At 35.3% G+C, this 11251-nt stretch overlaps 1 pseudogene; it reads left to right on the top strand.

The window, feature by feature from the left end:
• Positions 1-4115: 4115 nt before the first annotated feature.
• LOC148121730 (olfactory receptor 5T18-like) lies at positions 4116-5049 on the top strand (annotated as a pseudogene).
• Positions 5050-11251: the final 6202 nt, after the last annotated feature.

The following is an 11251-nucleotide window of genomic DNA, read 5'->3' as shown; positions in this document are numbered from 1 at the left end:
CTCCCTGTTTAATAATATGTGTTTTTATTCCTTCAAAGAAAGCAGACAGACCATTTCAAAGAATGAGCAACAACAGCATTAATGGTTAGAAAGTTTATACTCATTTTGTCTTCTGTCAGGTGAACTTATGCTTTCATGAATAAAATATCAATACTCTTATAATATAGAAGCATCTTTGGTTAACTACTTCTTCCTAATGTTTTACTGGCAACAATAATCCTAAGAAACACAAACATAAAAACAATAATGTTTTCTTTAATTTTTCTGTGAATGATGATAAATATTATGTAATTTGTGTAATGAAGCAATTATGAGCTTTCTGTTTCCTATTAAAATTGTTTTTTACAGATGAAGGTGGTAGCACTTTGAATTTTTTTTTCAGTCAATTAAGATTTTTTTATTTTTGACTGGATTTCTTTTTTTTTCTTTTCTGAGACATCCCCATGAATATCGGAATGCCCACAAAGTCATGATCTTTTCATCCCATTCTCCCGAGTGCTAGCATACAGAGGGAGGCCACTGCATGGAACTCCAAACGATGTTTTCATGCTCTTCTTCAAAACTGCCTTCCTTGACAGTCCACTGCTTGGTGTCACATAGATTTCAAAAGTTCTATAATATCTATAATAAAAATAAAATAAAACATACCAACAAAACTTTTCTTCCATCTGACATGCAGAATTACATGAAACTTAATCAGATAGTTAATACATAATGTAGATTTCAAAGGATAGTTCTGGAAGATCTATAAAACTGGAAGGTATAGAACAGAAAATTTGTAGAGAAATTCAACCTTTCCTTTGACAATCTCTTTGGAAGTTCAAATCCCTCTAAACTAGAAAAGGGTAAGAGATGTTTGAGGTTTATCATTTCTTTCCCCCAGTTTTACTGCCCAAAACCCTCAAAAAAAAAACCAAAACAAAACAAAACTAAAAACATCCACCCTTTCCTTTTTTTTTAAAAAAAAAAAAATTATGGCCTCTTTTTATTTATTGCTGTTCCTACACATGTGTATGTGTCTGTACACATACACATATATATTCTTGTATACACAAGTACAATCTACTCAGTATATATGCATGTTTTCAAGGCTGATCATTTGATAATGATTTATAGCAGTTTTAATTATTGGTCTTGTATTTGTATGCCAGGGTTATTAACCTGCAACTCAATATACTGACAAATCTATAAATTCTCATTAATATACTAGAAATTCTCAATAATATTCCTGCTTCAGCCTTGCAGCACCAGGATGACAGAAAATGAATAAGACAACCCATAATTAGCATTTTCAAATGCTTCAAAAATTGGTTGTTTTTATTTTTATAAACCCCAGTCCCTTCCCGGTGTATTCTTTCTATGTACAGACCTATCTTGGGACAGATGCAGCTCAATATCCCAACTGTACAATATTTACAATTTTATCAACTAAAATCAAATGGAAATCATTATAATGTAAAAAAATTAAATTGTGGTGATCTGTGCTCAGGGATGTTGTTGTTGATAACAACAATATATCACATATTTTAAAACTTATATTTTTTAATAAAAAATCTAAAAGTCAACAGAGAATAAGATTAATAAATAGAATACAATATTAAAAATATTTTAAATCTAATTATAATATAATAATATTGTAATATATACTAATAATTGAAATATTTTTGTATAGTTGAAGGGTTGAATATCTACCTTTTGAAATGGCTTACATATTTATTCATATTATCATTTTAATGCTTATTTTTTGTGACCCAATATTAGATAATTTCAAAATTAGCATATATCACTGCAGAAGTTTATTTCATATTAATCTTGATTTATCAAATCATTTGTTATGTTTCAGGAACTCTTTTGAAAATTTACTACCTAATTTTGTCATTCTGCTTGGCTTTTCAATGTGACATGGTTTAATTGTTCAAAGACATTGATATTTTTAAGAGGAGTAAATTTTGAGAGAAAACCTGGATAGCATTTAACAGCACACATGGCTTGAGTTTATGAAGTATGAAAAGAAGAAACACTATCAGTTTCCATGTCCTATATTCAGTTATTAAGGTAGAATATTCATTGAATTGTTGAAAAGTTTAAAATTGAGCCTGTTAATTTCTTCTAATTTCTGGTTATACTAAAAAAATCATTTATCCATGATTTATTTTCAAAATATGCTTGTTAACTTATCTATACAAAAATATTTTGGTCAAAATTCTGGTTAAAGTCATCACAAAATGTATATGCATGTGTATACACACACACACACACACATATATATATGCATGAAAATAAACCCACTTACATGCAGCTATAATTCTATTATCATGTTCTCATCACTCTTATTGAGAAAATATATTGTTATCTATGAATCCTTTTTTTAAAAATTAACATGTAGACTAAATTGTAATTATTCCTGCCTCTGCAAATCTCATCATCCATCCAGTCTTAGGAAATTTCTGTTGACATATGTCATGGAATTCCAAATAAAGTTCTGTGCTATTGTCTCTTCCTGGGCTTTTTTGCTATCTCATAACCTCCGTGATGTTTTCTTGTCACTTGAATTTTTTTCTAGGTAAACACACACACACACACACACACACACACACACACACACACACACACACACCAGAGATAGACGATAGATAGATAGATAGATAGATAGATAGATAGATAGATAGATAGATAGATAGATAGATAGATAGATGGATGGATGGATGGATAGATAGATAGACAGACAGAGAGACATCTAGGTTGGTTCCATTTCTTAGTGTTTATGAATAGTAAATCAAGAAAAACTGATATTAAATTATCTCTATGGTAGGACTCGGAGCCTTTTGAGACATATAAGCATGGGTGGAACAGATTTGATCATATGGCTGTCAACATTCATTTTTTATTTTCAGAAACATCATCCAAATTTCCACAGCGGTTGCATGTGTCTCTATACCCACTAGATATTTTAAGTAATTTTTTTTCTCCAGTGCTTGCTGCTCATTGTTTTCTTGTTAATAGCCATCTGACTGGGTTGAGATAGAATCTCAAATCAATTTCAATTTGCACTTTCCTTCCTACCTAAGAATGTTAAACAGAGTTTTAAGCACTTATTGGTCATTTACTTTTCTTTCTTTAAAATCTATTTGGTTCTTTGGCCCACTTTTTGTATGGAAGGCTTGATTCATTGACATTTCAATATGGAAGTTTGGTATAATTTCTAGTCATTCATAATCTCTTCTGTGACAGATAATGAACCAATATAAAGAATTTCCTTTTATTTTGATAACTATTTCCATTGTTGAACACAATTATTTAACCTCTTATAACTCTGTCAGTTACTGGGATTATATTCTATGCTAGGAGAGTTCTTTTCAGAATGTTTTGCCAGTATCTTGTAGTATTTGTCTTGTATTTTCCTGGAGCATTTTCAATAATCCATTATATTGTAATAATTGATACATTTAAAATAATTTTAAGTGAAAGATTTGTGTCTACTTTCATTCTGCATGTGAATGTCCAATTTCTTCATCTTCACCCATTAAAGAGATTACTTCTTTTTTGTTTTGATGTCTTTCTTAAAATGTTTTATATATATATATATACATATGCATATATATATCTATACTTGTAAATGTATGTATAAATATATGTATATACATATATGTATGTATTTTTTTCTGTTTCTCTTTCTACTAACTTGGTTAATATATTTAGTTTGTAGTGGTACACACTGTCTTTGATCTTATAGTTTTGTCATATAGTTTGAGAACAAGTACTGTGATAATGTCACAACTGTTTTCTAGGAGAACAGTTTTGTATCGTTCAGATAGAGACTTTTGTGCTCCATTTGAATTTAGTACTGTTTTATTATAGTCTGTGAAGAATGTCATTAAAAGTTTGATGGTGATTGCATTGTGAGAATAGGCCATCTCCACAGTATTAAACACCAGTATCTTCTTTTTAATTTTATGAAAGTGGCATATATGAATATATCATTATATGGACATTTTATCCTAGACCACTGAGTATATAAATAGTTTATGTTCATTAACTCCCACTATTATCTATTTTTTCATAATTCTATGAACAGTAAACTGAGTATCTTCAATATTGCTTCGTGTGATTCCAACATGAAGAACATCACAGAAGCTAGCACATTTATTCTCAAGGGACTCACTGACAACACTGAACTGCAGATCATTCTCTTTTTCCTCTTTCTAGCAATTTACCTTTTTACTCTAATAGGAAATGTAGGACTAATTATTTTAGTCCTTGGAGATCCACAACTCTATACCCCCATGTACTGCTTCCTCTGTGCATTGTCTTCTGTGGATGCCTGCTATTCCTCAGATATCACGCCAAATATGTTAGTGGGTTTTATGTCAAAAAACAAAGTCATTTCATTTCCTGGCTGTGCAACACAGATGTTCTTTGCTGTTACATTTGGAACAACAGAATGCTTTCTCTTAGCGGCAATGGCGTACGATCGCTACGTAGCCATTCACAGCCCACTTATGTATGCTGTGAGCATGTCTCCTAGAGTCTATGTGTCACTCATCCTTGCTTCCTATGCTGGTGGGATTCTGCATGCGGTTGTCCACACAGTGGCCACGTTCAGCCTGTCTTTCTGTCGTTCCAATGAAATTAGACATATATTTTGTGATATACCTCCTCTACTTGCCATTTCCTGCTCTGAAACTTATGTAAATGAGCTCCTGCTCTTCTTCTTTGTGAGTTCCATAGAACTAGTCACCATCCTGATAATTCTGGTCTCCTATGCTTTTATCTTCTTGACAATTCTTAAAATGAATTCAGCTGAAGGAAGGAGGAAAGTGTTCTCTACATGTGGCGCTCACCTTACTGCTGTATCCATTTTATATGGCACAAGCCTCTTCATGTATGTAAGACCCAGTTCCAGCTATTCCAAGGAGTATGACATGATAGTGTCAACATTTTACAGCATTGGGATTCCCATGCTCAACCCCGTCATCTACAGTCTGAGGAACAAAGATGTAAAAGAGGCTATGAGGAGAGTTTTGAGAAAATTTTCATATTAAGCATTAAATTAAAAAAATTAAACTAATTTTTCAGTGTCTCTTAGTGATATGTTCTTAATAAGCAGTTTGATATAGTTTCTTACATATTTTTCATTGTAGTTTTCATCAGTCTCTAGTAATACATTCAAACATAAAATCACTGTTGCTTGTCACCACTTATGCCATGTGAACTGCCCTGCAAGATTTGAGGTAATTCTCCCTATCTCCATCACCCATCTCAGCTTAGCAGCACTGTGATTACACATGTATGTTATCACCTTTGGTGTTACTGTTTTCTAGGAATACAAACTCGTATCCCCAACCGTACACAGCAAGTACTTTACAAACTGACCATCTACCATCACTTCAGGATTTAATATTTAAAGAATGTAAAATTCCACTTATTTTCGTTATTAATCAATATTTAAAATTGTTGTTATTACATATTCATTTTAAAAATTAAAATAATGATCACATTCAGCATTCAGTATGATATTTATATATCTAAAAATGTAGCATACACATCTTTTATAATGATTGTAGTAGTTTGATAGGACTATAATTATAACACACCATGCAGTAACTGGCTTATGCAGAAAGAAAACAAAGAAATAAAATCAAAAACAAACAAACAAATAAAAACAACAAGCCAAAAAACTAATCAAATGAAAAAAATCCTTTTTTTTTCTTTCTGGATGTTAGATATCTAAAACCAAAAGTTTACAAAATTAAACAGCTCTTAGGCATTTCCCTATAGATTGTTACAGATTTTTCTTTGTAGGTTGCTTTCTTGTTGTCTTCATTTTTGTTTGCCACTAGATACATATTTTTCCTTATCTTTCCCTATGAGGATAATAAGTATATTGGATTAACACCTGTAAAAAGACTTCATTTTTACTAATTGCATTTTAAAAGACTTCTTCTCTAAATCCAGAGTTATTCTGAAGCACTGGGTGTTTAGTTTTAACATAGAATGCTATTTGTAAATATAGGATACAATTTCATGTAGTCATTGAATTAGAAGGAAATTAACTGGATTCCTCACTGGAAAACTATTCTCGGATGTAAGAGCTGCAATTCTATACCACCCTATGGTTTTATCAGACTAGCCTGACCACATTCATGAAGTCTTGATAACTGTATTTTGTTATATACCCCCATCCCAACCCATGAGGAAATATACCTAGGGTTTTATGCAAGTTACATAGAGTTTTACCACAAAGTTTCATCCAAGGCTCCACTTAAAAATTTTCTGAATGTCTGTAGCAATTCAATCATAATATAAGGTTAAACGAACACAGATAATCTTTCCATTGTCATTAATCTTCCAAGGAATGAATACATTCTTTTTTTTATTATAGAGAACATAAATCTTATTTTCAGTTCCTCAGAGGCAAAAACACATGTGTTAATATTTGTCAGGTTTATATTAAAGGTCAATAACAACAAAATTAAAACATGATTGTATAAAATTAAAACATAGTAGATTTTGCCTTTCCCTACATAAGCTTCTTTCTACTTCTATGCATTGTCCATATTCTTTACCTTACTCTTTTTTGTACTTCGGCTATCTTTTGATGCTTACCATTCTTGTGAGGCTCTTAGAAATGGTATTATCATTTATTGCCCACATTTACGGAAAAAAATATCATTTTTGTCTTCCTCTTTTTAAATAGATGTCCTTTCTTGACAAGGATATTTTTGTCCATTGCATTTGAATCAATGGCCCAACTATATGCTATCTACTTCCCTCTATCCCATTCTATATTGGACTATCAACCATCCACCAGCCAGAGACATTAAGCTCTTGTGATATTGGCTACTGTCCAGAGTTGTTGGATCATATCTTTTACTCTACCCTATTGGTTGATGTAGAAGCAACATCCCTCCCTGGAAAAGAGGCAGGTACTACCCTTCACTGATGTCAATAGAACAAATTCTTGCCAAATTCTTTTGGAGCACCATTGTATCCAATGAGTCAGTTTGGCCATGGAGAATATGAATGGTCTCAACTACCTGAAGGAGGGTCTGGAAGAACTAAGAGAAAAATTGAGAATAGACAGTTAGGGAAGTAGTTAGCACCAGTGTTCCAGTGAATATATGTACCTGGGTTTGTGAGAAGGGGCAGGATCTTATCCATTAATCCATTTTCATGTCAAGCAATACTAACTCTGTAATGGGAATAGACAAGAATTCTTTCCAGAATACCCCTTACTTTGGGAAAAGAAATACCAGAGCACAAGTCCTTGATCACCCATCAGTTAGGCACAGGTAAACTTGAATGTTGCAGAGAACCCAGGGATTGCGAACATTTGGATATAGTTGAATGTCCCAACTCAGGATGTGACTACTTGGGTCTTTTGACATTAAGATGGCTCATACAGGTAGATCCACTCCATCCTGTGCAAACATACTTCTGCTCCTTCTTTTGTAATAGGAGGTTACCTGGGAAGTGGCTGCCTTCAGGAACTTGGTCTAGGGTGGCTTTACTGCCTAAACAACAGAATGCTAATGACTTCATGCCTCAAAGTGTCAAAGCAATTGATTGTTCAAGTTGTCATTTGTATCATGTTAAAGAAGTATTTTGTTGTCTTCTAACCCTTTTGTTTTGGGTATAAAAGTATATGAGAAATTAAACACAGACAATTTCAGTATTCACTCGAATGCCCTCCTGATATTTTCTCTGATTTCTGTTTTTTATTATTTTCACAAGTGTCTTTGTGTTCTTTGTTGGGAGCAGTGAACCCCTATATCCTAAATTTCTTGTAAACAACATGTTTTCCCCTGATCTGAGTGCCTACAGCTGCTTTGAGCACAAGATCCTCAGGAGTTCCTGGTGGCAGGGAAATGGTTTCTGGTGCGTTTGGCTGGTGCGTGGCTATCCCTCTATATGCTGCCTCTGGGCACAATAAAGGGGACATTCTTGGGGGCATTCCTGTTTCAAAAATGACCTGTGTCTGTCTCTGTCTGTGAGTCTTTGTGTGTTTCAGTCTCTAGCCCCTTGCCTGGCTCACTAACTGTATGTTGGCACAGAGAGTGCAGACGGTCATGGTGCACTACAAGTGGAGGTCTCACCAAGATTGGGAACTAGGGGACACTGAGAGGTCGGCCTAGGAGATTGGGAGGGGGGATTGGGGAGTGGTATGTGTGCTTTCATCCCAAGAGATGCTCTGAGGGACGCCCTCTGAAACAGAAGGCAGGAGGGTGAATTGAAAGGCCTCAAAAAGGAAAAGAGTTAAAAAGAAGAATACAAAAAAAAAGAGTAAAAAGAGTACAAAACAAAAAGAGTAAAAAATAGTACAAAATACTGAAAGAAAAAGAGCAAGTTTAAAAGAGAAAAGAGTATGTGTTTTTATCCCCAGAGACGCTCTGAGTGTCATGCTCCAGATAAAGAGGAGATGGGAGCGTGAACTGAAATCCTCCAAAGGATAGAAAGTATACAGCTCAAAAAAATAAAATGTGTGTGTATTTGTGTGTTGTATTTTGTGTTCTGGACTGAAAAAAAAATTGATTCTGAGAAGTGCTTAAAAAAAGGTATTGTGAAGGATTTGATGCGAAATATTGACGTAATATAAGGATTTGATGCCCCCTGAAATGTTGATGTAAAAATATGGATATAAGGATGTAAAATATCCCCTAGAATGCAGTGCCCTCGTTCAGCATGAAGAAGCCAGATAGGTTGGCGACACCCAAATTTCCTAGAAATGGGACCCCTTAAGAGGTTCCCCAGCAGCAAGCAAACGCCATGGCAGTGCCAGGAGTATCAGCAAATGCTGGAGACAAGCTGGAACCGCACAGGCCCAGCTGGGCAGCCCATCTGCATGCAGAATATGGAGAAGGCAGCAGCGGGGTAAGGAGAGGGTCTGCGGCGAGCAGTAAGCTTTACAGCAGCACCTGAGAAACTTGAATAGCTGCTGAAGGTCTCCAAGCCTGCCTGTTGCCTGGGCCAGTTGTGGCACATGCCGGTAGGATTTGCTGAAGAAGGCAGAGGCAGGAGAAACTGCCAAGCCATCATGGCCGAGACTTTGGGATCACCATGGATGGCTGCTAATGGTCACTGCTGCAGCCTCCTTCATGGCAGCTAAAATTGTCATCAGTCAGATGGCTGCTGTGACTATCTTGTAGCTGGCTCCAGCATTTAATATCTTTCATGTTTATGGTAGAATGAGCATGTTCGCTAGGGCATTTTCCAGGTTATAAGAGCAGTTGGATTTCTTGTGGAATTTGCATGTGGTTAGTTGCTCTTCTTTTTTCTAATTATATATAAAAAAGAATGAGATGTTGGTAGCAGTGAACCCCCAGATCCTGAATTTCTTGTAAACAACTTGTTTTCCCCTGATCTGAGTGCCCACAGCTCCTCTGAGCACAAGACCCTCAGGAGTTCCTGATGGAAAGGAAATGGTTTCTGGTGTGTTTAGCTGGGGTGTGTCTATCCCTATATAAACTGCCCCTGGACACAATAAAGGGGGCATTCTTGGGCATTCTGACATCAAGGATGACCTGTGTCTCTGTCTCTGTGAGTCTTTGTGTGTCTCAATCTCCAGCCCCTTGCCCGGTTCACGGACTGTATGGGGGCACATAGAGTGCAGATGGGTGTTGTGTGCCGCAGTTCTTTATTAATATTTCTAAATCTCCATACCCCTACCTTGGTAAGAGGTATATTTGTCAAGGTCAGTCCCCCACACCGGTGATACCAGAGATAAAGATGTGGGAGAAATAAGGGGTACTAGTGATATTTCTCTCAGAGCAATTAATGAGTTGCAAGGGAAGAGAGTATAATAGTATGATGGATGAGACCATGAATGATGGTTGTGATTTTGTCCTGGGAGAGGCACACAAATAGCATTCTCTAAAGTGACCAGATAGCATGTTATTTAGCAGTTCATATGCACAGCCTTAAGTCTGAAACAAGAGATGTAGTGACCATGAGGTCAGAGAGGAAAGACTAGGTTCATCCAAAAGACAATATGTTAAGAAGGAATGAATCTTTGATGAATGTTGGTTTATAATTTCTATTTTGCTGAGTTGTTTGCAGAGTGTTGTGTTTGTCTTTATTTTGGTCTTGTTTCCTTGGTGCCTGCAAAAGAGGTCATACATTTTGCTGTTGATATACTCTTCCTATCTGGTGTGGCACAGGCCTTTATTGTGGAAGTTGAAACATCTCTACTGTTTAGAAAGATGACAAGGAGAATTAGAAAAGCCCAGATTTGTCCCATGGTATTGATATGGAAAACACCTGTAAGTTTTCCGTCATTTTTGCTGTAATATTCCCTTTGGTCATAAAGAAAACAGAAATGGGGGTAAATCTTGGTGATGAAGCGATGGATGGGGGGGTTATAAGGAAAGGATCAGTCTTTAACAGCCTGATATAGAGCAATTTCCTGAGACTATTAAGATGGGCTATTGGGTAGAGGTAGGGGTCCATTGAACATTAAACATCTATATGGAAGAGTTTTCATTAACAGGTGTAGATAGGAAGAAATAGAGGAGAGAGAAAGATCAGATAGAAAATATTTTTTAGAGTATTTGTTGTGCAGTCTTCGAATGATAATAGATGTAATTCGTAGATCTGAGAGTTCTCCCTTAGACAGCTAACGTTGGTGACCAGGCTTCATGTGTCTTTTCCACACTTTACACTGGACTCCATGACTACCCTGACACTGGTAATAGGTGCCACAGTTCCGGCCAGTCAAGAATGTGACAGTAATTGTGTTCCTCCCCTCTTTTACATTTATTAATAACAAACCTCTAGTCTAATTTATTCCACTTTGGAATATAGCACATGAGCCATAAAGTAAGATAAGCAGCTCTTATCTGTTTTATGACCTTCAGAAATTTTATCCTTATAACCTTGCTATTGCCAGAGAATAGCTGATTGTGTGTGTACATGAACTGGAAACTTTACAGAAATACATAACAATAAAAAGAATTACAAAAAGCACTGAGTAAGAAATTCATTCACCCTCAGACATGAGTCCTTCACTGGCTGTTGCTTCCACCCTGAATCCTGAGAGGGCTTTTGGACTGGACCCCAAAGGCTCTCTTTATAGCCCCTGTTACAAATTTTAAATTAACCCTTTTGTTAAATATTTTACAAACTTTTAATCATAACCAATTTTTTAAAAAAATATTTATGTAGAGAACATTTGTATAATAGTATTACAAATCGTAAGATATGAGTTTTAGAGAATTAAACTAAAATGAAAAAGGGCATGAAATTAGAAGCAATA

This window comes from Myodes glareolus, chromosome 6, assembly GCF_982192425.1.
Source record: "Myodes glareolus chromosome 6, mMyoGla1.1, whole genome shotgun sequence".
Taxonomy (NCBI): Eukaryota; Metazoa; Chordata; class Mammalia; order Rodentia; family Cricetidae; genus Myodes; species Myodes glareolus.
The sequence above is the reverse complement of the archived record's forward strand: the minus strand, read 5'-3'. Positions and strand labels throughout refer to the sequence as shown.